Below are 26,007 nucleotides of genomic sequence, written 5' to 3'. Positions count from 1 at the left end.
AGCAGGAGTTGCAATTCTCATCTCTGATAAAATAGACTTTAAAGCAACAAAGATCAAAAGAGACAAAGAAGGCCATTACATAATGGTAAAAAGATCGATACAACAAGAAGAGCTAACGATCCTAAACATATATGGACCCAATGCAGGAGCACCCAGATACATAAGGCAAGTTCTTAATGACTTACAAAAGGACTTAGACTCCCACACAATAATAGTGGGAGACTTTAACACTCCACTGTCAATACTAGACAGATCAACCAGACAGAAAATCAACAAGGATATCCAGGGCTTGAACTCAGACCTGGAGCAAGCAAACCTGATAGACATTTACAGAACTCTCCACCCCAAATCCACAGAATACACATTCTTCTCAGCACCACATCACACCTACTCTAAAATTGACCACATAATTGGAAGTAAAGCACTGCTCAACAAATGCAAAACAACTGAAATCATAACAAACAGCCTCTCAGACCATCGTGCAATCAAGTTAGAACTCAGAATACAGAAACCGACCCAGAACCGCACAGCTTCATGGAAACTGAACAACTGGCTCTTGAATGTTGACTGGGTAAACAATGAAACGAAGGCAGAAATAAAGAAGTTCTTCGAAACCAATGAGAACGAAGACACAACATGCCAGAACCTCTGGGACACATTTAAAGCAGTCTCTAGAGGAAAGTATAGAGCAATAAGTGCCCATATGAGGAGAATGGAGAAATCCAAAATTGACACCCTATCATCAAAATTGAAAGAGCTAGAGGAGCAAGATCAAAAAAACGCAAAACCCAGCAGAAGACAAGAAATAACTAAGATCAGAGCTGAGCTGAAGGAGATTGAGACATGAAAAACCCTTCAAAAAATCAATAAATCCAAGAGCTGGTTTTTTGAAAAGATCAACAAAATAGACAGACCACTAGCCAGATTGACTAAAAAGAAAAGAGAGAACAACCAAATAGATGCAATAAAAAATGATAAAGGGGAAATCACCACAGATTCCACAGAAATTCAAACCATCATCAGAGAATATTACAAACAACTCTATGCGCATAAACTAGTAAACCTGGAAGAAATGAATAAATTCCTGGACTCCTGTGTCCTCCCAAGCCTAAACCAGGAGGAAGCTGAAACTATGAATAGACCAATAACAAGGTTTGAAGTTGAGGCAGCAATTAAGAGCCTGCCACACAAAAAAAGCCCAGGTCCAGACGGGTTCACAGCCGAATTCTACCAGACACACAAGGAGGAGCTGGTACCATTCCTTCTAAAACTATTTCAAACAATCCAAAAAGAGGGAATCCTTCCCAAATCATTTTATGAGACCAACATCATCCTGATACAAAAACCCGGCAGAGACCCAACGAGAAAAGAAAACTTCAGGCCAATATCCATGATGAACATAGATGCAAAAATCTTCAATAAAATATTGGCAAGCCGATTGCAACAGCAAATCAAAAAACTTATTCATCATGATCAAGTAGGTTTCATCCCGGGGATGCAAGGCTGGTTTAACATACGCAAGTCTATCAACGTAATTCACCACATAAACAGAACCAAAAACAAAAACCACATGATTATCTCAATTGACGCAGAGAAGGCATTTGACAAAATTCAACAGCCCTTTATGCTAAAAACCCTCAATAAACTCGGTATCGATGGAACGTATCTCAAAGTAATAAAAGCTATTTATGACAAACCAACAGCCAATATCATACTGAATGGGCAAAAACTAGAAGCATTCCCTTTGAAATCAGGCACTAGACAAGGATGCCCTCTTTCACCACTCCTATTCAATATAGTACTGGAAGTTCTAGCCAGAGCAATCAGGCAAGAAAAAGAAATAAAGCGTATTCAAATAGGAAAGGTGGAAGCCAAATTGTCTCTATTTGTAGACGACATGATAGTATACCTAGAAGACCCCATTGCCTCAGCCCAAAAACTCCTGAAACTGATAAGCAACTTCAGCAAAGTCTCAGGATATAAAATCAATGTGCAAAAATCACAAGCATTCCTATACACGAATAACAGACTTAAAGAAAGCCAAATCAAGAACGAACTGCCATTCGCAATTGCTACAAAAAGAATAAAATACCTTGGAATACAACTCACAAGGAACGTAAGGGACCTCTTCAAGGAGAAGTACAAAGCACTGCTCAACGAAATCAGAGAGGACACAAACAGATGGAAAAACATTCCATGTTCATGGTTAGGAAGAATTAATATCGTGAAAATGGCTATACTGCCCAAAGTAATTTACAGAATCAATGTTATCCCCATCAAGCTACCACTGACTTTCTTCACAGAACTGGAAAAAACCACCATGAACTTCATATGGAACCAAAAGAGAGCCCGCATAGCCAAGTCAATTCTAAGCAAAAAGAACACAGCGGGGGGCATCACACTACCGGATTTCAAACTATACTACAAGGCTACAGTCATCAAAACAGCATGGTACTGGTACCAAAACAGAGATATAGACCAATGGAACAAAACAGAGGCACCAGAGGCAACACAACATACATACAACTATACAATCTTTGATAAACCCGACAAAAACAAGCAATGGGGAAAGGATTCCATGTTTAACAAATGGTGTTGGGAAAACTGGCTAGCCATGTGCAGAAAGCAGAAACTGGACCCCTTCCTGACACCTTACACTAAAATTAACTCCAGATGGATTAAAGACTTAAACATAAGACCTGGCACCATAAAAACCCTAGAAGGAAATCTAGGCAAAACTATCCAGGACATAGGAGTAGGCAAGGACTTCATGAACAAAACACCAAAAGCATTGGCAACAAAAGCCAAAATAGAAAAATGGGACCTAATCAAACTCCACAGCTTCTGCACGGCAAAAGAAACAGTCACTAGAGTGGATCGGCAACCAACAGAATGGGAAAAAATTTTCACAGTCTACCCATCTGACAAAGGGCTGATATCCAGAATTTACAAAGAACTCAAACGGATTTACAGGAAAAAAACAAACAAGCCCATTCAAAAGTGGGCAAAGGATATGAACAGATACTTTACGAAAGAAGACATATATGAGGCCAACAATCATATGAAAAAATGCTCATCATCACTGGTCATCAGAGAGATGCAAATCAAAACTACATTGAGATACCATCTCACGCCAGTTAGAATGGCGATCATTAAAAAATCTGGAGACAACAGATGCTGGAGAGGATGTGGAGAAAAAGGAACACTTTTACACTGTTGGTGGGAGTGTAAATTAGTTCAACCATTGTGGAAGACAGTGTGGCGATTCCTCAAGGCCTTAGAAATAGAAATTCCATTTGACCCAGCAATCCCATTACTGGGTATATATCCAAAAGACTATAAATCGTTCTACTATAAGGACACATGTACACGAATGTTCATTGCAGCACTGTTTACAATAGCAAAAACCTGGAATCAACCCAAATGCCCATTGATAATAGACTGGATTGGAAAAATGTGGCACATATACACCATGGAATATTATGCAGCAATCAGAAATGATGAGTTTGTGTCATTTGTAGGGACATGGATGAATCTGGAGAACGTCATCCTCAGCAAACTGACACAAGAACAGAAAATGAAATACCGCATATCCTCACTCATAGGTGGGTGATGAAAAATGAGAACACATGGACACAGAAAGGGGAGTACTAAACACTGGGGTCTATTGGGGGGAAAAGGGGAGGGCCAGTGGGAGGGGGAGGTGGGGAGGGATAGCCTGGGGAGAAATGCCAAATGTGGGTGAAGGGGAGAAGAAAAGCAAAGCACACTGCCATGAGTGTATCTACGCAACTGTCTTGCATGCTCTGATCATGTACCCCAAAACCTAAAATCCAATAAAAAATTTAAAAAAAAAAGATACATTGTTAAGATAGTCAAAAAATAAAAATAAATAAATAACACTAGGATCATCTGTTCTTTAAAAGTTGCATAAAACTCAGCTATGAAACCATCTGGACTTGGGTGCCTATTTTAATGATAGATCTTTAATTGCCCTTCCAGTCCCTTCTATAGCAATGCATCTATTCAAAGTTTATTCATTGGCATAGCATACCTTTGATCAAAATCATTCATTCTGTCTAGATTTTCCAATTTATTATCAAAAAGCATCACTATATATTATTTTATAATTTTAAAGTGCTTCCACATCTGTTTTATATCCATTTTATGTTTTTCCTTTTACTCTTCATCAGACTCATGGAGAATTTTGTCCATTTTATTAGTCTCTCCAAAGAATAAGCAACTGGATTTTTTTTTTCACTTTTTTTGTGGTTGTTTCTCCTTCATTAATTTCAGTTTCTATCTTTATGTTTTTTCTCAATATCTTCTGAGTGATTGTATTGGTCTTTTTTCTATTTTCTAAATTTGTTTATCAATTTATTTTGTATCTTTAATAGTGATGGCATTCAGGAACTGCAAATAGATTTTAACATGAAATGATACCCATTTAGATAATGTATATGAAAATGTCCTGTTATAATTGTACATTTATTAGTTCTTCCTTGTATTTCTAAAAGCTTCTGCTTTATTTAAAAACCTGATGTTTAGTGCATACAGGTGTATAATGTACTCATAAATTTTGCTTCCCATAATTGCATCATATCATTTTTATCTTAACAGCTCTATCTTGTTTAGTGTTTTTAACTTTAATTGTATTAATTATGGTCTTATATGACTATTGCCACTATTACATTCTGTTTGTATTTCCTTACATCTAATATATTTTTACACATTTTTTTCTATTACTCTGCTTTAAGTGTTTCTTGTAACCAATATATTGTTGGATTTTGGTTTTTAATCTAATACAACTATCTTTGTCTTTTGAAAGAAGAATTCAGACTTTTTACATTTAATGTACTAGGTTTTATATTTTCCATGTTTGTTAATTATTTAACTTGATTGTTTCCTTTTTTCTTTCTCTAATTTTAGGCTGGTTTAAGAGATTGGTATTTATTCATTATTTTTCTTTTCATTTGGACATTCTACTGTGCTCTTCACTTCTGTCAGTGGAAACTTTCCTTCCCGAAACTCATAATATGCCAATTTTCTTTGCCAGTGAAACATTGTATATTCCAACTGCTTGCCCCCTGACCCAATTATATTATAGCTTTCCAATACTTTGATTTCTGTATTCCTCCAACCAGATGAAATCTTTAGAAGGATTATTTCATGCCTCTCACCATACCCTACACACAAATTCCTAGGCTTTGCTTAGACAATTTGCAACATGACTCCTCCATTGCAATAATTTTGGTTTGTATTCCTATCACATTTTCAAGTATTCTATCACATTAAATTTAGCTATATATGCTGCAAGTTTCATTGACTACCACTTGCCTGTTCATTTTTCCCTGCATTAAAGTTTCTCTTCTGATTTGTTGTCTGGACAGTGTTCTTCCTCTAGTCCTTTTGTCAGGCAGGACAGGTGAATAACACATTTTTTAAATCCTTCCACATATATAAATACATTACTTTCAGCCTGCAAGATGAATTCCAGTCCTTTCCTCAGGAGTCTCACATTTTTTCACTTCTAGTTTGTAGATGAAAAGTCTGATGACAGTGTGATTCTTTCTTATCTTAGAGGTAACCTGGTCTTTGTGCCTGTAAGATTATAAAATATTATCTTTATTCTTGGAGTTTAGGAATGTGCCCAGGATATTGACTATCAGTTTTATGTTAAACTTTGTGAGCTCCTTTAATCTGCAGACTCCATCTTTTTTCAGATCAGAGAAACATTAATCTATTATTTGTCTTTCTTCTATCTGTTGTTTTTTGGATTTTCCTCCACCTGGGGCCCTATAAATTGTTTGCTGAAAAACACAAATGTGACAACCAAATCAATTATATTTTTCCTCAGGATTCCCAATTCATTTTAGTTTTACTCTGCTGTTGAGTACTTCTTCCAAACCTGAAATTCTGGCCTCACCAATTTCCCTTTCAAATTTTCTACCAAATTTTAGACTGAGAAATTGTGGTTGGTTTGTTTTCCTTCAATCAAATGTGTCTTTTTACTCAATAACTAAACTTTCCTAGTGCTCTAATAACTTTAAGTTTATGCCATCATCTATCTCCTCCAGCATCTGTGTTCCATTAGGAGATTTCTCTTCTGTTTCTTCATTTTTTTACACATTTTCAGCTAACATGTGTTGTGTGCCCACTATGTGTTAAGACACTTTTATAGATGCTGAGGATAGAGCAGTAAAAAAGACAGAAAAAGGGCTCTTCCCTCATGGAGAAATAAAATTGATAAAATACATCATGTGTCAGAATGATAAATTACTCAGAGGAAATAAAGAAAGGAAGTAGACTAAGGGAGTCAGGGTCGGATAGGTTGTTATTTTATATATGTAGCCAAGGAAGTCTTCACTAAGAAAGTAAACATAGAGCAAAGACTTATACAAAGTGAAAGTCTTAGGAGACGTGTGCTCCAAGTAAGGGAACCTAAGGTCAAGTGTAATTAAAAGCAGAGTGGGAGAAGCGGGTGGGAGTAGGAAATGCGGTTGGAGAGTGTAGCAGGGATCAGATCCTGTAAGCCAGTCTCAGAGCCATCACATTTTAGGAGAAATGTTTATATTAGAGTCTATGTGAATGAGAAGCCCTACAGTATAAGTAAGTATGGACACAAAGAGGCCAGTTAGGAAGCTACTGCAATATCTAGGTAAGAAATGATGACAGCTGGCACCAAGTTTCTAGTAGCAAATGCGATGAAGAGTGGTCATATTCTGCTTGTGTTTTGAAAGTAAAGTTACCTGGCCATCCATCTAGGGCTGGCTTCATGGGCATGCAACCTGTGTAGGAGCCCAGGGCCCTGTGCTTAGAGGGGCCCCGTGTGTGAATCAATGCTCTACTGTGGTCATCTTTAAATTCTTGATACATTGTGAATAAGAAGACCTGAATTTTCACTTTGCACTGAACCCACAAATTATGTAGCAAATTTTCAGTCCTGTATGCAGCAAATATTTGTTGATCATTCACTACTGAAAACAGGATCTGACATTACATCAAGGAACAAAACAGAAAAATTATATTCTCATGGGATTTATACTGTGAAGCTGATAATGGACAATAAACATAATAATAAGCCAATTAATTAGTATATTTGAAGGTGATTCGTGCTATGAAGAAAAAAGCAGAAGCTGGCAAAAAGACTTGAAGAAAGATATAGACCTCAAGTTATATGATTAAATGGAATGGTCAGGCTAGGCCTCCTTGAGAAGGTGAGTTGTCTGAAGATACTTAATTAACATGATAGAACTGATAAAGAGAATACCTCGGAAATGAGACTACATAAGAACAGCCAGCAAAAGACTCTATTATGGGAGTATTCTCACTATGTTTCAAGACTAGTGTAAGCAAGGGAGAAAGTAGGAGATGAAGAGGAACAAAGCAGAGTGGGAAAGTACCATAGGGCCTTGTAGCCATTGAAGCACTTTGACATTTACTGAATGAAATGAGGAGCTATTGAAGGGATCTGAGCAGAGGACTCCCATCTGATTATGTTTAAAAGGATTATAGCTGTATAGAAAAATCAACTATAGAAGAGCAAGGATCAAACCAATTTGAAAACAGTGCAATAATCCAGATGAAAAATGATAGTAGTTCTGATCAAGTTGATAGCGGAAGAAGTGGTAAAAAGTGGTCAGACTTTTGACATACGTTGCACATAGAACATCAGAATTTCCTACAGGATTGAACATGTGGTGTGAGATAGAGGAGTCGAGAATGGCCCTAAAGTCTTAGCCTGAGAAACTGAAAGAATGAAGTTGCTGAGAAACTAGAAGGATAAAAATTAATAAGTAAGTCCAGAGAGGAAGATGAGAGTTCTGCTTTGGACATGGGGTTGTCTGTTAGACATCCAAGTGTATGTGGGGTAGTGCTTCATCTAGAGATCAGGGTAGAGGTCTGTGCTAGAGATAGAAATGTGGAATCATGAGAATACAGATGGTATTGAAAGTGCTGAGACTGAGAAAATCAAGGGACTGAGTGTCCACAGAAGAAAGTACCAAGCACTGAGCCCTGGGGCACTCTAACATTAAAGAAATGGAAAGAAGACCAATCATCAGTGGAGACTGAGACACAGCAAGTGGCAAAGTAGAAAGCAGAGTCACAAAATAACAGGAGGAATGGAATTGAAAACAGTGAATGTAGACAACTCTTTCAAGAAGTATTTCTCCAAAGTTGAGGAAAGAAATGGGGCAGAAGCTGGTAGGGGAGTGAGATCAAGAGAATGAATGTTTACAATGGAAGAAATAGCAGCATGTTTGTGTGTTGGATGGAATAATTCATCAGAAAATAAAAAATTGATGATGTAGGAAATGGGAAGAATTGCTGGAGCAATGCCCTTGAGTAACTGAGAGGGGATGCAATGTATTCCACAAGTGAAGGAATTGACTTCACATAGACATATGAATTGTTCATCGATGATTCTATTTTAACAGGCAGGACAGAAGCATGTGTGGCATAGACACTGGTAGTGAATTAATGTGGTGGTGGAAATGTGTAAAAGTTTTCTTCTAACTTCTTTTACTTTCTCTATAAAGCAGGAAGCAAGGCATTAAGTCAACAGGATTTACTGGTAGACTAAGTGTGGAATATGCACACAAAAGGAGGAGTGAAGGATGACTCCCAAATTTTTGTTGTGAACACTGGAAAAGATAGAGTTGCCATATGCCAGTGGAGTACTGGAGCTGACCTATACCGGCTCAAAGTTAAGCATTAAATTTCCAAGAATTCTTTGAGCCAGTTGTTAACACAGCCATTAGTAAAAATTAAATTACACATATTTTCAATTAAATACTTTATATTAAAAGCAACAATAGTAAATACTCAACACTGATTAGTTTACTGCATTTTGCCACATTGATGTTCTTGAGGTTACTAATAACTATTATTTCTGTGTGGTGTAAATACTATATAACAGTGTGCTATTATGCATCTCTTCTCAACTGTGCATTCAGTGACATAACACTAGTAGTTTGAAATCAGCCATGATTGGAGTATTTACACCACAGAAATTAGAAAATGCTAAAAAATAAGAGCTTGTTTTATTGTTTGGTTGCTTGCCTAGAGGTAAGAAAGTGAAAGAAAAAATGTTAATGTTATAGATTAAATGTAAACGTATATGGTCAGGCGCGGTGGCTCACGCCTGTAATCCCAGCACTTTGGGAGGGTGAGGCGGGTGGATCATGAGGTCAAGAGATTGAGACCATCCTGGTCAACATGGTGAAACCCTGTCTCTACTAAAAATACAAAAAAAAATTAGCTGGGCATGGTGGCGTGTGCCTGTAATCCCAGCTACTGAGGAGGCTGAGGCAGGAGAACTGCGGTGAGCCGAGATCGTGCCATTGCACTCCAGCCTGGGTAACAAGAGCGAAACTCCATCTCAAAAAAAAAAAAGGTATATAACTGTGTCTATTATAATACACTGTGAGTTGAGGAAATATTCCAGTATTCAGAAGCTTCATCTGATTTAGCAAAGAAGTCATAGTGTCGTTGACAAATGAGTAAAGCTCCAATACACATCTCCATTGTTTCACTTTCATGTTACTCATTAAAGTACATAAAAATAGCAACCAACATTCCTGCTAGAACTATGTTTGTTCATCAGTTGCAACCGTAATTCAGCTACAAATACAAGAATTCTGTCAAAGATCAATGAAAGCATTCTGTAAGAACCAATTGACTATCAGTAAAATGTATATAATACATTTTATACATTTATACATTATAATACATGTAATAAATGTACATGCAAGTGTATTTTTTTTCAAGAAGCCATTTGTTAAATATTTAGCAGCTCACCACTGCCTTCACTAAACAGAGCCAATCTGTGGAGAATTTCTGCCAGTACTGTGTGTTCTTTCTCTACCTACTGACTGTATTTCCTTAAGTACATCACTAATTTTCTTTTTCTCTCACTCACTTTTGGGACAGCAATAATCCAAAGAGTGGCAACAGAAAAAAGCAGAGAGGCATCAGTCAGTCTCTTCTCAGCTCCTTTCATGGGCCACAAAAAGCTTCAGAATTCCTAGTCTCCCAGAGGTTTCCCTGAATTACCAGGACCAGTAGATTCGGAGAAGACTCCGAGAATGATGGAAAACTTTTAGGCTTACTCCAGCCTAACTCTGTCCCCACTGTTAGCTGTCTATATTATCTAACTTTCAGAGGAGAATGTAGATTTCTGGGCTTTTTGTACTCATCCACCTGCATTGCACTGTTTGCAAGACCGTGTGAGTAATGAAGTGATACTGGACTTAGAAGCAACAGACCTAGGTTCCGGTTGGCCTCTCAGACATTAGGCAAAACATTAAACACTACCTGGGGAGTTTGATCTACAGGAACTTTAAGTCCTTCCTAACTAAATTTCTATTCAGATGTACTCGTAGTGGGCAAGAGGATCAGGAGATGGTCGCCAGGTGACTACTGACTATAAAATAATACTGGTAATGCTCTAAGGTTAGATTATATTTTTAAAAATCTTCTGACATATATTATTCTATCAATAAGACTTTCCATTTATATGAAAGAAAATTCACTGTCAGTAGAAAGTTTGCGATAATAATTGACCATATATTCTTAATGAACCTTACTCAGTTTTCATTAGCATTTTCATGTGTATGCATGTGCATGCGTGAATGTGTGTGTGTGTGTGTGTGTGTGTGTGTGGATAGGTATGTAGATAGTTCTATGCAATTGGATCCCATGTAAAACTTCATTAGAACCACCATCAGTAAACAGAACTGCTCCATCACCAAAAAAGACTCACCCAAGTAGGGTTACTTTCCCCAACCCTACCCTGTTTCCTAATAGCCACTGTCTCCATCTCTATAGTTTTATAATTTCAAGAATGTTATGTAAATGCAATTATACCAGGTGTAAGTTTTTGGTACTGGCTTTTTTTCACTGAGCATGATGCTCTTCAAGTCCATCCAAGATTTGCAGGTCTCAGTAGTTTAAGTTTGCAGGTCTCATTGTTGAGTTCATTCCACTGGATGAGTGCACCAGAACTTGTTTAATCATTTACACACTGAGGAACATTTGGATTGTTTCCAATTTTTGGCTATTACAAATAATGCTGCCGTGAACATTCACATGCAGGTTTTTGCATGAACATAGGTTTTTATTTCTCTGGGATAAATGCCAAAAGTACAGTTTCTAGGGCATATGAAAAATGCATATTTAATTTTATAAGAAATTGCCAGACAATTTTCAGAGTGGCTGTACCAATATACATTCCCACCAGTAATGTAAGACTGATCTAGTTTCTCCATTCTGCTTTCTCCACAGCATTTGATATTGTCAATATTTTTAATTTTAGCTGATCTAATAGGTGAGTGATGATGTCTCATTGTGATTTCAATTTGCATTTTCCTAATGGCTAATGATGTCTAACAACTTTTCATGTTTATTTGCCTTTCATAGGTCCTCTTTGATGCAATGTTTCTTCATGTCTTTTGCTCGTTTTCTAATTAGATTGTTTCTTTACTCTTGAGTCTTGAGAGTTTTTTCATATATTCTAATCTAGATACAAGTTCTTCATTGGATATGTGGTCTTACAGACATTTTTTTCCTGGTGTTCTTACTGTTAATCCATAAAACAGTATTTTAAAGAACAGCTGAAGATCTCACAAATTTAAATGAGTTTGAAAGAAAATGTTGAAAAATAAGGAATACCTTAAAAGACTATAAACGACAGTCATATCCCAAGTTTTTGTGAAACAATAAGAAATTAGTATTACATTTTAGGTAGCAGAGGCAAGAAGGTTATTGAGATCCATGGGGGAAAGTTACATTTTAGTGCACCTACACCAGATTGATTTATTCTCATTATCTTAAATTAAAGACAGGGGGATAAGAACATTGAAGTGATTTACTAAGAAGTTTATCAAGCATATGCCAATATAATTATTTTTTTAATCCAACAAGAAAATAGGTGTCAATAAATAACTCATTAATAAGCTAATGGGACTTATTTCCAGTGTACTGAAATTGAAAGAGAAGCTTATTTAAAGATTAAGAAAGACATTAAGGAATGCATTTCAGAAAGATTAAATGGTACTGATAATGTGCTAAGTATTTACCTCTAAATGAAAGAAAGGTCTAGAATTTTTTAAAAACTAAGTGAAAGAAAAGGATTTTACTAGCAAACAAAAACCAAACATTGTGTAATATACTAACTAAATATCAAGAATAATTATCACTACCACTATTTTTAAAACCTGATAAGAAAAAGTAAATCTGTTTAATAATGGTAGAGAAATGGATATTTGCTTATTACCTGAGGAAAAAAAATAATCCTCCGGGGTAGCTTCAAAAATACAGCATTTTAGTAATTAAAATAAAATTATAATTAATGGATTAGATTCTGTACCTATGCAGATAAAACAGTAATATAATTAAGCATAATGATGAAAATGGAATAGAGTGTTATTGGCGAGACCTTGCTTCATATTATCTACTTCTAGAAAAACACTGAGCAATAAAGATAATGATTTGTAACAGATGTCTTCCCCTTGTATTAATGGGAATGTGAGCATAGTTTTTAAAGTTATACTAAAATCATCAGCTAACTTGTCTAATCTGAACTACTCTAAAAATTGAATGTTCTGAAAAGCTATTTTAAATAAGAAGTCTGTTTTTGAAAAAACAGTGTTACAGAATGACCCCTATGTTCAGGGGAACCCTGAACCACAAAAATTGAACAAATGTCTTACCTCCATATCCTAAAATGAAAAGGCTGCTTTAATGTTTCCTCATGACAGGAAAACACTGGATGGCTATTCATGTTTGCTGCTAGATTTGGATACAATCAAAGCCAAAGATCCATCCAAGTTCTACATCTGGGAATTGGAGTTAGCTGAACAAACACACACATGGGAGTTACTGATTAACGAAGTTTTTATCTCACTGCCTAAAATCATTCTCCCAGAATTCTTAGCACTGCATACCTATCAATAATACACACTATTCTATCACCCATATTTGAAAAACCTTCACATTTCTTCCTCTTATTACTGTTACATCAGGCAGCCACATGTTCTGCCAGAATTATGTAAAAGAAGGGGTTCATTTTATCACTGCGGACTAGAAACCAGGGTTTTTGAAACCTTAATGAGTAGAAGCTAGAAAAACTGTCATTTCAAAGCCTCAAGGCCTTTTATTAAGCCTCCCGAAAGGTTGAAGCAGAAATTCATCTGTGGAACACATAATTTCTTTGTGGGAAATCAATGAATTCTTTCATTACACAATGTAAACGATTGATTCCTTGATGTTGAGGAAAACATTGACATCACCATTAGCTGCTTTTATGCTTTCGAAAAGATGTTTTAGACAGTTGAGTGTGCTGTTCAAAAATGCAGTAGCAGTCTATGCTATGAGCCAGCCTTGTTTGGAGAGTAGAGGAGAGAAGAAAGGGAGGTTTGTGAGAGACAGGGCATTAGGTCAGGTTATATCTGATCGAGGCAATATACTGTATTTCAAATTATTCCTTGCTATTGTGGAGGAATTTGGGGTTGTGTATTTGTTTTCATTTTGTTTTGTTTCACTGCCTTTTATTACAGTAAGTGGAGATCTGACATTGAAAAAAATTGCCAGAAAATAGTTCAATTCACGTTGGAGGAAAGATGTGGCTGTCCTCCACAGGTTCTCATGCTGTGATTTTTCAAAAGGCAATTAAGCCAGAATACACAGATGTGGGCCTGCTGGGCACTATCCTACAAGACCTTGTGTAGTCCTCTGAAGGGAGAGGACATTCCTGTTCCCAGCATCTTGAACCAGAAAATAGTCTAAGAAATTCCTCTCTCTCTCTGAGCTGCATGGTAATTGGGCTTAGGCTCCAAAGTAACTTGCAGACTGGGAGGATGTCAAGCTGGGGGGTTTAGGCCAAAGGTCAAACTGGGACGGTGAGATGTGAAAGAATAGTCAAATCTCATAGCTGGTTATAAATTAAGTTCCATGGTGTTTTCCCTGAACTTCAATGAAGTCCTAATAAAATACATGGTTTGGTCTCAACTCTGTACAGGAGGCTAAGTGAACTTCCTAACCTAATTAGGAATGAGGTGATGAAAGACAAAGCAGGCCAGAACGATGAAACCTTTGTTTCAGGCTGTAAGAGTTGACTGGAGCTTCAAGAGGTAATAGAGAGGCCTTGGTGGAGCTGTTTGACAAGGAGCCTGCAGCAGAAGAGCTAGTGAGAAATATACCACCAAACATACTGAAGACAGGGCTCTCAGGAGGAACAAAAAGGTGAGGCGGGCAGGCTGGGTGAGAGCCTAACATTCTAAAACTCTAAGCAGTTGCAAACCCAACCTCAATTATCATTTATAGTTAAGTAGAAAATTCAGACTGATATGGGCTGGAAATGCACTTACCAATACAATGTCTTTTCAGTTAATTCCTTCCCACTGCATCCCAGCACCATCACTCTGGTCCAGCTCCTCACTGCCTGATGGCCAGATTCCTGCAACAACCTAGAATTCAGAAACCCAATTACTCTCCCTGACATACGGACTTAACAACACCATGATGTTAATCTTCACAAAACATTGACTTCATCATAGGATTTTTCCACCCACACAATCATAGGCAATGGCACAAAATTCCACACCTTGGGTTATCAATGATGATGCTAGTGACAAGAGGCAGGAAAACACAGGCCTTAAAGAGTATGAAAGAATTAACCGATAACCTGGGCTGAGACCTTTGTGTGAGAGTATAGACTAGGAATAGACTTCGCACATATCAATCCTGTGAGACAAGCAAGAAGGGGAGTGGGAACAAGAGTTCTTATCAATGAGTACTGTGAAGGCATACAGAAGAGGCCTGTGCTGGAGACCACCACGCAAGCAGGTGAGACCGCAGCTGCCTTAGCTGAGAGCTGGAGGTTTCAGCAGCCTCTACCCTCCAGCAGGATGCAGTGCAAACTTGCCTAAACGTCTTGAAAACAACATGTGTGATTTATTTACCCAATCAGAAGTTGAAAAGAAAATATAATATGGTAATATTGTTTTCCATTTGGGATTGCTGGTGGCTAACAGAACACCATAAGCTACATGTAATTGCATGTTTATGAAAAACCTGCTGCATGCTGGTCCCTAAGGCAGCATGGAGGAAGAATTGGAAGCCACAGGCCATGCCCTCCAATTGCCAAGACCTAGAAGTTAACTATTCAAGAGACTTTTACAGGAAACTATAACAGGCTCCCCAGTAAAAGTGAGCATAGGCTACTGTGGGAACATATAAGGAGTCCATGAAACTGGGACCCAAGGGAGACGCAGGAGGACTGCCTGGAGGAAGTGACATCTGAGCTGAGATACCATGATTAAGCAGGTGCTGGCCTAATATAAGAGGAGGGTCACTTCTTGGGGCTGCTGCAGCAAATTACCACAAGCTTGGTGAATTAAAGCAATAGGAACTCCTTTCCAGGTTGTGAAGGCTAAAGTCGGAAATCGGTATCATCAGGCCCAAGATGTCAGGTCTGTGTTCCCTCTAGAGGTTTTCAGGATGTCTCTTCCTTGCCTCTTTCACCTTGCCTCTTTCAGCTTCTGGGGCCACTGGCATTTCTTGGCTTATTCTCATGTCACTCCAGGGTTTGCCTCCAACTTCACATTGCCCTCTCCTCTGTGTGGGTCATGTCTCCCTCTACCTCCCTCATTAAAGGACATTTAGGATTACACTTAGTATCCCAGATAATCCAGGATAATCTCTCCACTTCAAGATGCTAACTAAATCATATGTAAAAAGATTCTTAACTTCTTTTCTATGTAAGGTCACATCATTTGTTCAGGAATTAGAACATGGTTATTTGGGGTGGGGGGGTCACTTTTCTACCTACCACAGAAGAGACAGAGGAGGGGCATTCTAGGAAGTAAATGAGTACATGAGGTGTGTGCAAAGGCTCAGAAATGTCAGAGAGAGTTAGGGGATCTGGGGAGAGCAGAGAGTTTAATATGGCTTGGGTGTTGGTTGCAAGTTAGGAGTGGAGGGAAAGAAAGCTGGAGAGGTAAGAAGCACCTACAATATAAAAGGTTTGCAATCTAAAGGAGAAATGTCCAAGATAGCACCACTGCCTGAGCACCCTGGTGCATCACTGAGCATTAGAAACTGCCCTGGGGACATGGACTGAGCAGGAGAAAGGGTTCCATTGCAAGGATTAGCCTTGTCATGCATCAGAGGAATGTGTGGGCCTCTTCTTCAGGGAACTGAATGCACTCCAGGTGACTGGGTCTTTTGGGGGGAGCTTAAAAATAAGAGTTAACTGCTAAACCCCAGCTGCTTCTTACCAGAGCCGCTCAGCCATTCCTCTCTGAAACATTTCAAGGTGGAATTTGTAGTTGGGGTAATGTAGCTTATGTAAGCCATGTTTCTCTAGGAATTCTTGCTCACAAATAAATATATGAATGGCTAGAGAAATATTTCTCCCAAAAGTTTCTTCATCCTATCCAGTCGACACACCCAAATTTTTTCATTTTTCTGGTCAAGGAGCAGTGACTGAAGGGCCCCTGCACCATCCTCCTTATTCTCTTATAGTTTAGGTTTCTTCAGGTAAAAGAGAGACACAGGATAGAGAGAGATGGAGGATGGAAGGACAGAGAGAGACAGAAAAGGAGAATACATGAGTGAGTAAGTTCACTATTTACCAAACTAAGTATTTATTGTATGCCAGGTACTATTCAGATCATGCAGAAAATAGAGATAAGCAAGATACAGGGAACTCACACCCCAGAAGTTTCGTGTGGTCCCTCCTGTGTCCCTCTCCTTGCTGCGTTCTGTGCTAGGCTCTTTGTATACATTATTTCTTTATACCCCACAGAAATGGAGATGAAACAAGAGGTAAGAGAGAGGGATGAATCTGCCCTCAAGATAAGAGGCAGAAGTAGAAATGAAGAAGGTCTAGCTGAAAATTATCTGGATGTTACCTTGCCTATAGAATCCAATTTCCTACAGCCATTTGTTGCAGATTCCATGCTGGAATCAGATGGTTTTCCGGAAACCCCAACCAAGTAAAGCAAAAGAGTTCCAAGGATAAATAAAGGGAAAGTTCCTAAGTTTGACCAGCACTTTTGGCCGTGGTAAAGTGATATGGACTTGGCTGGATACTCCTGGTTATTTATAGAGCAAGTGAACACTAAAACATGCTGCAATTGCAGATGGCTGGGCCAGATGATCTGTCACGGTCCCTTCCAACTCCATTTATTTTGTGATTTTTTATTTTCGTCCTAGTACCTATCACAAGGGCTAATAAGTGAACCATTATTATGAAGGAGAAAAAAAGCCCAGATAAAAATTTTATATAGATTTTGTATAGTAAAATCAAATAATATAAAGGGAGGAAATGCATGTTTTTGAAGGAAGGAATAATTGCATTTCTAATTTGATAAAACCTAATCAACAAGAAGATCTTCTAGTCACTTGTGTATAAAGAGATTCTATGACTATAAAACCATAAAAGACCTGAGAGGCCATCAGAAGAGCCCCTCTCATTTTACAGAAAAGGCTACTGTGATCCAGAAAGGTGACATGATATACCCAGGTCTTCTGACTCCTATCCAAAGATCCTTTATCCAAACTGCTGTTCAAATCATTTTAATATAGATTATCATCTCAATTAAGGAACTCCTAGAAAATTCTAGTCCTAGTAAAAATTAAAATAGATACATTTGATATACTAACGTGTGTGATTTGTGCTTATAATTTTACATATAAATTCATATAACATTTAATGATTATCTATAGAGACAACTTCTCCTAACTCATAAGTTATACCAAGAAAGTGTTTAACTCTTTTACGACAAATACACAACACTGAAGTAAATTATGGCCTCGGTGGTACATTATGTTATGTCCTATTTAAATAATTTCTAGAGAAACAACTTAAGCCTGGAGCTTGGCTCACATCTGAGCTCCCCCTGGAATTGTGAGCAATAGTCTGACAATGAAATATCCAACTAGAAACTTTCATTCATCTGCATAAACATAAGGAAAATATTTTATTTGAGGTACTATAGCACTCAAGTATTTTTGAGTGCTAGGTTTCCTTGTTTTTAATAGGAATATGAGATTTTTCAGACAAGAAACATCTTTCTGGGTTTTGAGACTAAGAGGAGAACATCAAGATGTTGTTATCTAGAGCAAACAAAAAAGCAAACACAGGCCAGGTGAGAAATCAAGACAATCAGTTGTTGATTATTCTCTTTCTTCCTTCTGTCCAGCAAAATAATACTTCAATCATCCCATTAAAATGTCAAACATCTACCAAAACACAATTGGACAGAGAGATTATATTGAGCCATGCTCACTTCTCAATCCTATGTAAAAAGCAGAAGGGAAGCCACTGATCAGCCTTGTGACAGATCTGTTATTATCTCAACAGGAAGAATCTGTCTTTATTTACGAAGAAAATCAATGCCCACAAGAGGTTCTTAGTGCTAGTTTTAGGAAAGAAAAGTGCATTATGACCATGATGAAATAACTTTGTAGTAAATAGCATAGTAAAGAAATTAACATTTATTGAGTACTTACGATTTGTTAAGTACTTGAATTATTTACTTAGTCCTTACAAAAGTCCTTTCAGGTGCCCATCAGGCAAAAGAAAAAAAAAAGGAAAAAAAGAAAAGGAAACAAATAGAAAAGAAAACAAGTCTACTATGGTTAATAGCCCCAGTCTACAAATAAGAAAAGCTATGATAGAAAGCCAGGTCTCTTCTTCCCCAAATTTATACCCCTGCATTACTTAGAGATTTTTCTCATCAAACAATGCAAAAGGAGCATTCAAATAAGCTTTTGAGGATATGAGGTGACCTTCTTCTTTCAGCACAAGAAAATAAATCTTGAATAAGGAAATATGAAATTTCTATTGTTATAATTGTGTTAATTTCAGAATTCTTTACCCGAGAATTTTGAGGATTTTGTGGTCACAAATTTACAGCAATCATTAAGGAAAATCCCAGATGATTTCTTTTGCTTCACATTCTGTAGCCCTTGCCAAGTGGAACTTATGTCATCTGAGAACACCAACATTTGTTCCCAGTTCTCTGGAGGGCATTAGAGTTAAAAAGAGTTGTATGAGTGTGTTCTCCAAATGGATTTTCCTCAATAATCACTGAACATCTAACAAGACAGCAAGAAGTTGTGATGTATAATAGTTTCTAACTGATGGGACGTCTGTTGACATCCACACAGGCTCTGAACCAGAGGAAATTGTACAATGTCTGTCACAGGGTTCCACATGCTATTTTAAGCACTTGTGACGAGGAAGATTTTCTACCAAATAGGATGCACCCAAGAGAGACAAAAACTATTAAACTTTTTGATTGCTCTAAAAAATCCTATTTAGGATTACTTTAAAATAAGTTACTACTGAAAAGAGAAATAATAACTTAGAAATCATAGCATATGTGTAAACCTATTTATGAAGCCATTGCAGAGAAGTTTTTGGTTTTTGTTTTGTTTTGTTTTGTGGTTTTGTTTTGTTTTGTTTTGTTTTTTGAGACAGAGTCTCACTCTGTCACTCAGGCTGGAGTACAGTGGTGCGATCTCAGCTCACTGCAACCTCTGCTCCCAGGTTCAAGTGATTCTTCTGTCTCAGCCTCCTGAGTAGCTGGAACTACAGGCACCACCACTATGCCAAACTAATTTACGTATTTTTAGTAGAGACAGGGTTTACCATATTAACCAGGCTGGTCTTGAACTCCTGACCTTGTGATTCACTCGTCTTGGCCTCCAAAGTGCTAGGATTATAGACATGAGCCACTGCGCCTGGCCCAGCAAAGTTTTATACTAGATAATAACAGACAATTGTGTGTGTGTGTGTGTGTGTGTGTGTTTCCTTATTTTTTTTTTTTTTTTTTTTTTTTTTGCTGTATTGTGAATGCCGCATTAATTAAAGATGGAAACTATACAATCCGAAATATCATCTCTGTGACTCCAGGTTAGGTGTTAGAGCCTTCCTGACTAATGGTAAAGGTAGTCCACAGTGCCCCAGGACCACAACCAGATGCTAAGCCATGGACCCACAGAGGCCTCTGCATGCACTTCCCTATTGTGAGAGCTGGACATGGAAACTCTGATTTGTCCACCCATGCCAGGGCCTCAGACAGACTAAGGACTCTTTCCTGATCCTCTGACTTTCACTTTGAGACCTTCACTTCCCCAGTCCCTCTCACAGCTGTGAAAGGACTAAGTTTTATAATTTATTTATTCCATAATATGCATAGTGGCTCTGCATTTCCAAATGAATTTTGACCAATACAGTTACACATATTACATCCGTTACATACATACATGCACACATGCATATATCTACATATATGCTATATAATTCTTTATCAAATTCCTTATATACTACATGGTTCTTATAAATAGGTTCCTAAGTTATTTGCTATATCCTCAATACCTAGCATAATATCTGATATAAAATGTATGTGTAATACTTATTGGATGCAAAATGAATGGCTAGATGTTGAAACTGGAAGGCAGAGGTTGCAGTCAGCTGAGATCATGCCACTACACCACAGGCTGGGCAACAGAAGGAAAATGTGGAGCTAGTACAGGCTGCCTCAGAAGGCTTTAGGTAAGAAGCCATCTTTATAACATGAAATCGCAAGATGAAACAGCAAATGCTGATGTAGAAGCTGCAACGATTGTCCAGAAAGTTTAGCTAAGATAATTGATGAAGGTGGCAACTAAACAGCATGTTTTCAATGTAGACAAAACAGCCTTCTATTGGAAGAAGGTATCATCCAGGACTTTCACAGCTAGCCATTCATTTTGCATCCAATAAATATTTCATAGCTAGATCATGGAAAAAACACTATTCTACTAAATGGAAGTCAATGTTCAGTAATTCTGGCAAATTATGCCAACATCAAAGAGCTCTTAAAAGTATAATTTTCAAATTTAGATTTATGATTATATATATAATGAGCTTATTAAAAGTAATATTCAGAGACAGTGTACTCCAGACCTGCTCAACTTTTCTGCAGTATCATGTCAGCTCCTTTCTCTTCTCCCTAAAACTAGGAACTTTCAAGTATAGGCATACCTCACTGCGTTATGCTTCACTTTACTGCACTTCACAGATAATGCATTTTTTGTAAATTAAAGGTTTGTGGCAGCTCTGTGTCAAGCAAATCTGGCGCCACTTTTCCAACAGCATGTACTCACGTCTCTGTGTCACATTTTAGTTGTTTTGCAATATTTCATACTTTCTCATCACTCTTATAACTGTTATGGTGACCTGTGATCAGTGATCTTTGATGCTGCTACTTTAACTGTTTTGGGGTACCACAAACCATGCCCATATTAGAAGCAAACTTAATCGATAAATGTTGTGTGTGTGTTGACTGTTCCACAGACTAAACTGGCCATTCCCCCATTTCTCTTCCAGCCTTCTTACTTCCTGAGACACAACAATTTTGAAATGAGTCCCATTCGTAACCCTACAATGGTAACCAAGAGGTCAAGTGGAAGGAAGAGTCCTCTGTCTCTCATTTTAAATGAAAAGCTAGAAATGATTTAACTTAAGAGGAAGACATGTCGAAAGCCAAGACAGGCTGAAAGCTTGGCCTTTTGCACCAAATGGTAAGCTAAGTTATGAATGCAAAAGAAAAGTTCTTGAAGAAAATTGAAAGTGCTACTCCAGTGAACACATGAATGATAAGAAAACGAAATAGTTTTTATTGCTGATAGGCAGAATGTTTAAGTGCTCTGGATAGAAGCCACAGCATTATCATAAGCCAAAGTCCAGTTCAGAGCAAGACCCTAACTCTCGTCAGTTCTGTGAAGGCTGATAGAGGTGAGGATGCAGAAGGATGGCCGGGCATGGTGGCTCATGCCTGTAACCCCAGAACTTTGGGAGGTCCGAGTCGGGTGGATCACCTGAAGTCAGGAGTTTGAGACCAGGCTGGCCAATAGGGTGAAACCCCATCTCTACTAAAAATACAAAATTAGCTGAGCATGGTGGCAGGTGCCTGTAATCATAGCTACTTGGGAGGCTGAGGTGGGAGAATCTCTCAAACTTGGAAGGCAGAGGTTGCAGTCAGCTGAGACCATGCCACTACACCACAGGCTGGGCAACAGAAGGAAAATGTGGAGCTAGTACAGGCTGCCTCAGAAGGCTTTAGGTAAGAAGCCATCTTTATAACATGAAATCGCAAGATGAAACAGCAAATGCTGATGTAGAAGCTGCAACAATTGTCCAGAAAATTTAGCTAAGATAATTGATGAAGGTGGCAACTCAACAGCATGTTTTCAATGCAGACAAAACAGCCTTCTATTGGAAGAAGGTATCATCTAGGACTTTCATAGCTAGCAAGATGTCAATGCCTGGCTTCAAAGGACAGGCTGACTCTCTTGTTAGGAAGTGACACAGCTGCTGACTTGAAGTTGAAGCCAATGCTCATTTACCATTTTGAAAATCTTAGGGCTCTGAAGAATTATGCAAAATTGACTCTGCCTTGGCTCTATAAATGAAACAACAAAGCCTTGATTATAGCATATCTGTGTATCACATCGCTTACTAAATGTTTTAAGCCTACTGTTGAGACCTATAGCTCAGGGAAAAAAGGAAGAAGATTGCTTTCAAAATATTTCTACTCATTGACAGTGTACCTTGTCACCCAAGAGCTCTGATGGAGATGTAGAAGGAGGTTAGTGTTATCGTGATGCCTGTTAGCACATCATATATTCTGCAGTCCATGATGGATCAAGCAGTGATTTCAACTTTCAAGTCTTATTATTTAAGAAATACATTTTGTAAGACTATAGCTTCCATAGGTAGTGATTCCTCTGATGGATCTGAACAGAGCAAATTGAAAACCTTCTGGAAAGCATTCACCATTCTAGATGTCATTAAGAATATTCAGATTCATAGGAGGAGGTCAAAATGTCAACAATATCAAGAGTTTAGAAGTCGATTTCGACCCTTGTGGATAATTTGAGGGGTTCAAGACGTCAGTGAAGGGTGTAACTATAGATGTCATGGGAATAGCAAAATAACTTTAGAAGTTAAGTCTAAAGATGTGACTGAATTGCTACAATCTTATGATAAAACTTTAATGTAGGAAGAATTTCCTCTTATGAATGAGCAAAGAAAGCAGTTTCTTGAGGTGAAATCTCTTCCCGATGAAGATGCTCTGAACATTGTTGAAATAACAACCAAGGATTTAGAATATTACATAAACAGAATTGAAAAGCAGTAGCAGTGTTTTGGAGGACTGACTCCAGTTTTGAAAGAAGTTCTATTATGAACATTATGCCATCAAACATCACTGCATACTACAGAGAAATCTTTCATAAAAGGAAAAGTCCATTGATGTTACAAACTTTATTGTCTTATTTTAAGAAATTGTCACAGCCACCCCAGTCCTCAGAAACAACTACCCTGAGCAAGAAGCAGCCATCCACATCAAGGCCAAACCCTCCACCAGCAGAAAGATTATGACTCCCTGAAGGCTCAAAGGATTATTAACATTTTTAGCAGCAAAATATTCTTAAATTAAGGTATGTACACTTTTTAGACATAATGCTATTGCACACTTAATAGAGTACAGAATAGTGTAAACGTGACTTTCATATGCATTGGGAAACAAAAAAATTTCCGTGCCTCACTTTATGGCAATGATCACTTTATTGTGTTTGGTCTGTAACCAAACCCATACTGTCTTCAAGGTATGCCTGAATATAATTAACTGCTTATTGACATTCCACCACAACCCCATCTCTGTGTCATACATCTGCATTGTGGAAAGAAGCCATCTTTATAACAATGAAATTGCAAGATGAAACAGCAAATGCTTATGTAGAAGCTGCAACAATTGTCCAGAAAATTTAGCTAAGATAATTGATGAAGGTGGCAATTATGCTGCATTCTACTATGTTTATCTTTTGGATATAGATTAGAAAAATGCCAGATACCTGTGATTAGGAGTCTCCCTACAGAAGAAAAATGTCTTCAAAGAGACATTTCTGAAGACATGCACAGGTAACTGGTGGTTGAAAGCACTTGTATCTGGTGATTCAATGCAATTCTTATTACAGTCTGGTGAGGCTGACTCATGGGGACTGGGGAAAGACCAATCCTGGTGCCTCCACTCTTGGTCCTGGAATTTCCTTTATTTTTTATTTTTATTTTTATTTTTTGAGATGGTGTCTTGCTCTGTCACCCAGGTTGGAGTGCAGTGGCACAATCTCGGTTCACTGCAACCTTCACCTTCTGGGCTTGAGCAATTCTCCTGCCTTAGCCTCACAAGTAGCTGGGATTACAGGAGCCTGCCACCATGCCCAGATAATTTTTTTATTTTTAGTAGAGATGGGGTTTTACCAGATTGACCAGGCTGGTCTCGACCTCCTGACCTCAAGTAATCCTCCTGCCTTGGCCTCCCAGAGTGCTGAGATTATAGGCATAAACCACTGCACCCGGCCGATCCTGGAATTTGAAGGGAACAGATGTCCCTCTACTGGAGGAGGGTCAGGAACTAAGAATGATATGTATAATAGAACACAGGACAGTGGGAAAGTCATATGTTGTAATTAAGATTATTCAATTTGTATGATCTCACATTGATAAGCATTGGAGTAGTACCACGAAGGAAAAGGCTGTGGCTATTTCACTCACCAATAAACCTCTAATCTTAACTCAATGCCTGGCATAAGAAGCACCCCATAAATCTTTGTTAAATGATGAGTGAAAGAATTTTTTCTCATAGCATCACTCAAATCTTATTTAAGCAGGATAACCTTGTCTGGTTGTGCCATGGAGACAAAGAAAAAGAATTCAAACTCAATTTTGCTCTAGAGCATTAAGGAACAGCAGTATCTGCCTCTCACACCACAGCCCTGAAACCAGTTAGGGTGACCAGCACAGCAGTCAGGAGCAATGTACTCCCAAAAGTAGATAAATTCATGGAGAAAAGATGAGAATGCTGTAGTCCAGTCATTTCTTCCACCAGAACATTCTTCTTTGATCAATTTTAAAGATTCTAATTTCTCTACTAATATAGGAAAGTCACTCATTATTTACCATGTCAGTGTATTGGAAAAAATACCACTGTTTTCTTTTATGTGCTGCAGATTCATCAAAACTAAATGAAATGTGTCCCCCCCTCCTCAGAAGAATAGTCCAGCATTTAATTTATCCTCCCAGTGTCTGGGTTTTCCTGGACATTAATAGGAGGATACCGTTTCAGTATAAGTATCAAAAAGGAGATATCAGGGATAGGTTCACCTTTGTAGACAATCCTTAAATAGGCATTTGGTTTCCAATGGTTACTCTAGAGTTCTCTAACTGGTGGACCAAAGACATATTTTGTTTTGTTTGTTTGACATGTGTTCAGTGTTCTAAAAGTTGTGAATTAGCTGCAGTGGAGAGAAAACAATAGAATAGTCCAACGAGGGAAATGGAGGTCAGGGGTTTTTTTGTAATAAAAAAAACCTATTTAAGGTGTACAACATGAGGTTTGGTTTTCATATACATATATAGTTAATTGAATATTATAGTCAAGCTAATTAACATATACATTTCTTCATAGTTACCATTTTGTGTGTGAGAGAGAATACTTAAGATCTACTTTCTTAGGAAATTTGCAGGATACAATACATTATTAGTAACTACAGTCCTCATGCTGCACATTAAATCTCTAGAACTTATTCACCCTACATGAACGAAACCACCATTTAACCAACATCTCCCATTTCCCCCTTTCCCTGACCCTGGTAACTACCCTTCTCCTCTCTGCTTCTAAGAATTTAACTTTTTTATATTCCACATATAAGTGAGATCATGCAGTATTTTTTTTTTCTCTGTCTGGTTCATTTCACTTAGCATGATGTCCTCCAAGTTTATCCTTGTTCCAAATGGCAAGATTTTCTTTTTTTAAAAAACCAAGAATATCACATTGTCTTCATCCATTCATGTGACAATGAACACTTAGATTGTTTTCATATCTTGGCTACCGTGACTAATGCTGCAATGAACATGGGACTGCAGATACTTCTTTGAGATATTAATTT

The 26,007-nt window shown here is 37.8% G+C and overlaps 1 long non-coding RNA gene across 1 annotated transcript in view; it reads right to left on the bottom strand.

Annotated features, from left to right (window-relative positions):
• Nucleotides 1-12,546: 12,546 nt before the first annotated feature.
• LOC118152199 (uncharacterized) overlaps nucleotides 12,547-26,007 on the bottom strand; it is a 129,266-nt gene continuing 115,805 nt past the window's right edge. Inside the window, exons 4-5 of the long non-coding RNA XR_013533375.1 lie at nucleotides 14,370-14,468; nucleotides 12,547-12,856 (exon numbers count right to left, since the gene is read on the bottom strand). This is a non-coding gene — a long non-coding RNA (uncharacterized LOC118152199). The remainder of the gene's footprint in view (nucleotides 12,857-14,369; nucleotides 14,469-26,007) is intronic.

The sequence above is a fragment of the Callithrix jacchus genome, chromosome 3 (assembly GCF_049354715.1).
Source record: "Callithrix jacchus isolate 240 chromosome 3, calJac240_pri, whole genome shotgun sequence".
Taxonomy (NCBI): domain Eukaryota; kingdom Metazoa; phylum Chordata; class Mammalia; order Primates; family Cebidae; genus Callithrix; species Callithrix jacchus.
This window is presented reverse-complemented; position numbering and strand designations above follow the sequence as displayed.